This window comes from Narcine bancroftii, chromosome 1, assembly GCF_036971445.1.
Source record: "Narcine bancroftii isolate sNarBan1 chromosome 1, sNarBan1.hap1, whole genome shotgun sequence".
Taxonomy (NCBI): domain Eukaryota; kingdom Metazoa; phylum Chordata; class Chondrichthyes; order Torpediniformes; family Narcinidae; genus Narcine; species Narcine bancroftii.
The window spans coordinates 423,971,923-423,978,289 of record NC_091469.1 but is presented as its reverse complement, the minus strand read 5'-3'; positions in this window follow the sequence as shown (position 1 = coordinate 423,978,289).

The following is a 6,367-nucleotide window of genomic DNA, read 5'->3' as shown; positions in this document are numbered from 1 at the left end:
TTGGATCGAGGGCCTCCGTCTCCGTGCGTCACCAGCTTCGCGAGCGCCGGTTCGATCAGCCGCCTGTCCATCAAAACTCCGTCCGCTCGCCGCTTCCTGTGATCAGGTTCCGGTGATCCGAACCACGGGGTAATTGGAGTGCTGAGGTTCTGTAAAGTGCATTAACCTTGGGTATGAAGTGCTGGGAGGGAGGGAGCAGAGTGAAAGGCCGGAACTACAGCCTAGCACAGTCGTTCTCAACCTTTCTCTTTCCATTCACATACCACACTCGGTATTCCTTATGCCGTAAGTGCTCTGTGATTAGAAGGTAGAAATCACTGATTTAATCGTACCTCATTGACTCGTTATGTGCACAGTTTCATAACTCCAAAGGAAATGGGCCAATGACAGTTTTTCTCAAGCAAAATATTTCAGTAACAATTGGGTCTACAGCAACCTTCCTTTCCCAATCATATACCACCTTAAGCAATCCCTTACTAATCACAGAGCACTGATGGCATAGGGATTTTTAAAAGTTGTATGTGAGTGGAGCCGTAGGCTCCTAGAACGCTTCCACCAGCGTTGTCTCCGCTCCATCCTCAACATTCAGTGGAGCGCTTTCATCCCTAACGTCGAAGTACTCGAGATGGCAGAGGTCGACAGCATCGAGTCCACGCTGCTGAAGATCCAGCTGCGCTGGGTGGGTCACGTCTCCAGAATGGAGGACCATCGCCTTCCCAAGATCGTGTTATATGGCGAGCTCTCCACTGGCCACCGTGACAGAGGTGCATCAAAGAAAAGGTACAAGGACTGCCTAAAGAAATCTCTTGGTGCCTGCCACATTGAACACCGCCAGTGGGCTGATATCGCCTCAAACCGTGCATCTTGGCGCCTCACAGTTTGGCGGGCAGCAACCTCCTTTGAAGAAGACCGCAGAGCCCACCTCACTGACAAAAGGCAAAGGAGGAAAAACCCAACACCCAATGTCAGAAATAAAACTTCTCACACATGAGTCTCTTTAAAACTGATGACACGACAAGCTTTATTTACAAGTCTGCAGAGTTGGACTCAACTGGTTTCTCACCAGTTAAGCCCCGATACATACAGTGCATTGATTTTTATACCTTTATTATTTGCCCTTCCCCTTCTTATTAATACTGTTCTAATTGGTTAGTATTACAAAAACATTCTAAGTATAACTGCATTATTAATTATCACGTTCGTTACGTACGCTGTGAACTCTACATTCACTGAATTCTGTTTCTCACACTTCTTATCAATCCTTTGTCTCCTGCATGTCTCTCACTATGACCATGAAAAGATAGGTTTAAAAAAACATATTCAGCAGCTCCTTCTGTCCTTGACTGCTAGTAAACTCTCTGTCCGTTCTGGCTTCCCTGTTTATGATTAATCATCACATTTTAACTTAAGTCTTTTTAACTTAAATTCTCTATATCACAATCCACCCCTTTCTCTCTTTAAAATGTGTTGAATATATGTATAGATATGAATGGGGATTCTAAGCTAGGGAAGAGAAATGTTTTATGATACATTAATCTCAAGCTGAAATAAAAGTCTTACAGGGTCTCCCATCCCCCCTGGTTGCATAGCTCGTTCGACCATGGAAATCACCAGGCTGCGTAGACAGGGAATAATACAGGGCAAAATAAGTAGGAGGAATAAAATACCTCCGATGACCCACAAGAAGGTACGCCACCAGGTTCCTCCAAACCATTTGTCCATCCAATTAAATTGTGGGAAAGGATGCCAGGTTTGAACCGGTACATGGGACAATGTACGAATATTATCAGCGATTTTACGAATGGCTTTTCCATTATCATCAATCTGTAAGCAGCAGTTAGTCAAATTAAGTTTGCCACATACACCTCCTTCCGTGGCTAGGAGATAGTCTAGGGCTAGACGGTTCTGATATATAGCAGAGCGCATTTGACCTTGCTGGGATGCAAGTAATTGCAGGGCTATAGCTGTTTGATTTGTAACAATTTCAAGCACTGCTTGTAAGCGAATTATGCGATTTAACATATATATAGGAGTACGATAACCCCAAGATCCATCTTGAGCCCATGTAGCAGGACCATAATATTGAATTATGCGCTCTGGAGGCCAATCATCTCTCCATTCTCCCAAATGTACCGTGGTAGAGCGGGGTTCACGATGTAATGTATCAAAGACCTTCACGCCTAATTTATGACCGTGATCGTGGGGTAGAAGGAAAAATTCTGGGCGGATTATTCCTAGGAAACAAGTTCCACTCCACTGTGAGGGAAGACGAGTATAAGCTTTATTACCACATACCCAGAATAATCCATTTGGGGATACTCCATACCCCCTTTCCCAAACTCTTTTAAGAACAGGATTTGATTGGTATGGTCCTGTGATGGTGGAAGTGGTACAATTCCAAAACTGAATACTGCTATTAGACAGGGGTAGGCAATTAGTTTTAAAAACAGTGGATAAGAACCAAGTCTGAGGTTTAGGAAACCAAGTGAAAACACCAGGCGAAATGCGAATCCATACAGCCTTGCAGGGACTTTCTCCTACTGGGTATTTGCCGGCTCGTGAGAGACAATAAAAACCAGAGGGGACATTAGAGAGAGACCAGGTTTCTCTTGATCTCGTTCGGTTAGTTGTCCAAATGCGGGAAATCATGGTCAATGAATTGAGAGGTTCTCCCCACCAAGGCCATTGTTCTGACATCCGTGGACCCCCGCAGACCCAACAATTAGTTACATTAAAAGTTCCTGCAATTTTAGTTGCCAGATCTACAAAAAGGTTATCTCCCCCAATTACATTACCGAAACTTACATGGTTATTTGGATGGACTCGAACTAAGTCCGGCTGTCTTAAAGGGACAGGCAATTTCGAGTGTGGAGTGTAACTTCTCATTGGAACAGTACGTTGGTGTATGCAAAACCAGAGTCCATCAGGGCATGGTGGGCTTGAGTCACCTTTCCAACCGTTAAGAGGGAAAGGAGTGGTATTAGGAATCTGTATATAATGACCCATATTATTTCCTTCTTTTTCCACACAAGGGGTATATGGATGTTGGGTGGTATTTTCTGCCCAACATTTCTCAGGAACTGAGGTATGGGAAATGAAATTACCTTCCTTTCTTCCCCAAATGTGGTCCTGAAACAGGACCACTGTATCTCTGCATTTCTTACATTTCACACCTGATAAAGACATAGGCAAACTAAGAAAAATCAAAGAACATAACAATAACATTGTGAATTAAGTCTTTTTGCGAAATCGTAAGGTAAGAGGTTTTTCTCCAGGAATACAAGTCCAATCTGAGTTCGTATCAGGGTCCTGTGGCGCCTCTACAGGTCCCTTAAATCTAGATGCGTGTGTCCACCCCTTCTCTCTTGTTCGTGCTGCAGCTTCTGTAGTTAAGAGAACTTGGTATGGACCTTCCCACTGGGGCTGGAGTTTTTCAGTCTTCCAGGTCTTGATAAGAATCCAGTCTCCTGGTTCCACTTTGTGTAAAGAAAAGTCTAGAGGCAGTGTTTGTGCCAATAGTCCTCTCTTTCGTAAATCTGTAAGAGAGCGTGACAGTGCCTGTAAATAGTTCCTAACAAATATATCCCCTTCCCCCAAGGTGGGACACCCCTCAACTGTACTCCAGAAGGGAAGCCCAAACATCATTTCATAAGGGGACAGCCCTACATCTTTTCGTGGGGCAGTACGAATTCTCAATAAGGCTAGGGGCAGACACTTTATCCAAGGCATTTTAGTTTCCACCATTAACTTTGTCAATTGGATTTTTAGTGTTCCATTCATACGCTCGACCTTCCCTGAGCTTTGTGGATGCCAAGGGGTATGTAATTTCCAAGAGACCTGTAATGCATCACAAATCAATTGCTGGATTTTTGAAGAAAAATGTGGACCCCTGTCTGAGTCTATAGAATCCATTATACCATATCTGGGGATTATCTGCTCTAGGAGGAGGCGAGCTACTGTAGAAGCTGTAGTATTTATTGTTGGGAAGGCTTCTACCCATCGGGTAAAGTGATCTATTATCACCAACAGATATTTCCATCTTTGAACTTGAGGTAACTCTGTGAAGTCGATCTGGATACGTTGAAAAGGGCGTATGGCTAATGGTTGACCTCCCATGGTCCCTGTCCTCATTATCTTCTTATTAATTTTTGTGCATAGGTAACAATTTTGCACCTCTTGTTGGGCCAAGGTGTAGATTCCCTTACACACATATTCTCGAAGCACTGTGTCACATAAGGCTTGGGTGCCCCAGTGGCTCTGTTGATGCAGGTGTTTTAAAATATTGCGAGTTATTTCTTTATTTAGAACAATTCTTCCATCTGGTGTTTTCCATGTTCCATCAGGTAACTGGCTTGCGCCCAGCTGATCCATGTTCTTTTCTTCTTTAGCAGTGAAAATGGGAGCTGTCTTTATGCCTTGCCTTATTGGGATTAAAGTCAGCAAACGGACTTCTTGTTGCATGGCTGCTCTTTTGGCTTCTTCATCAGCCAGTCTGTTTCCAATTGCTGTTGGGTTATCTCCCCTTTGATGGCTTGGTATGTAGACCACTGCTATTTCTTGGGGTAATGTTAAGGCTTCTAGAGTCAGAGTAATCATCTGTTCGTGTGCCAATTCCTTTCCTCTTGATGTAATTAGACCACGCTCCTTCCAGATCTTACCAAAGGTATGCACTACTCCGTATGCGTATTTGGAATCTGTGTAAATCGTTCCAATTTTCTTTGCCAGTATTTTGAGGGCTCTCTGCAAGGCATATAGTTCACAGGATTGTGCTGACCAGCTTCCGGGTAGTCTCGTGGATTCTACTACTTTCCAAGTATTTCCTTCTATTATAGCATACCCATTTCTTCTCATTCCGTCAACACATCTGGCGGAGCCATCAATGTAGAATTCATATCCTTCTCCCAGCGGAGTATCGCAAAGGTCTTCTCGGGTCTTGGTCTGAAGATCTGTCAACTCGACACAGTCATGCTCCACCTCTTTCTCTGTTTCACTGCCGTATAAAAATTGAGCTGGGTTGCAGCTATTAATTTTTGCAAACTGTAAATCTTCTCCAACCATTAAAATGGTTTCATACTTTAATATGCGAGAATCAGTCAGCCATCGATGGGCAGTTTGTGTTAATAAAACACTCACAGAATGGGAGGTGTACACAGTCATCTTTCCTCCAAAAGTAAGTTTATGTGCTTCCTCTACCAACAGAGCAGCAGCCGCTACTCCCTGGATACACGTCGGCCATCCGCGAGACACTGGGTCCATCATTTTGGAAAGGAAAGCTACTGGGTGTCGCTGACCGCCTTTTTCTTGTGTTAAAACTCCCACAGCTGTTCCTTGGTTATGAGTGACAAATAGCTGGAAGGGCTGTTTTAAAGAGGGCAGAGTGAGCACTGGGGCTCGTGTTAGGCGATGTTTCAAGTCCTCGAACCATCCCTCCTCCTCCTGGGTCCATTTCAATGGATAGTCATTTTCATTTGTCAGTTTATCATACATAAACTTCACCAAAACTGAGTAGTCCTCTATCCATAACCTACAGTATCCTAAGAGTCCCAGGAATTGTCTTATTTCCTTCTTATTACGGGGTAAAGGCATTCTAGTGATTCCCGCAATTCGTTCAGGGGTAATCCGTTTCTGTCCTTTACTTATCTGGTGTCCCAGATATATCACAGTTTTCTCAACAAACTGTAACTTGTTTCTGGACACTCGTAGACCCTTTTTCCCCAGATAATTCAAGAGTCTAATGGTCTCTCTCCTCATTTCTTGTTCCTTGGGTCCTGATAATAGTAAATCATCCACATACTGCATTAGTTGGGAATCATCAGATTGTGGATAGTCCATCAGGATTTGTTCTAGCATTTGTCCAAACAGGTTTGGAGATTCAGTGAACCCTTGTGGCAATACAGTCCACCGAAACTGTCTCCGTCTACCTGTCCATGGATTTTCCCATTCAAACGCAAACATATCTCTACTTTCCTCTTCTAACGGACAAGTCCAGAAGGCATCCTTCAAGTCGATAACACTAAACCACTCATGGTCTGGGGGAATCCGACTCATAATAGTATAGGGATTAGGCACCACTGGGTGGCGGGTCTGAACAATAGCATTCAAACTTCTTAGATCCTGAACTAGGCGATAGGATCCATCTGACTTTTTTACTGGGAGTATAGGGGTGTTATAAGGTGACATGCATTCTTCTAATAGTCCGTCTCGTATTAAAGTCTCAATTACCGGCTGTAGCCCTTTTCTCCCTTCCAAAGAAATAGGATACTGACGTTTCCTTACCGGCTGATGACCTGGTATTAATGTGACATGTAAAGGTGGGATGTCCAGACCTCCTCGATTTCCCTCCTTATACCAGACTCTCTCGTCAATC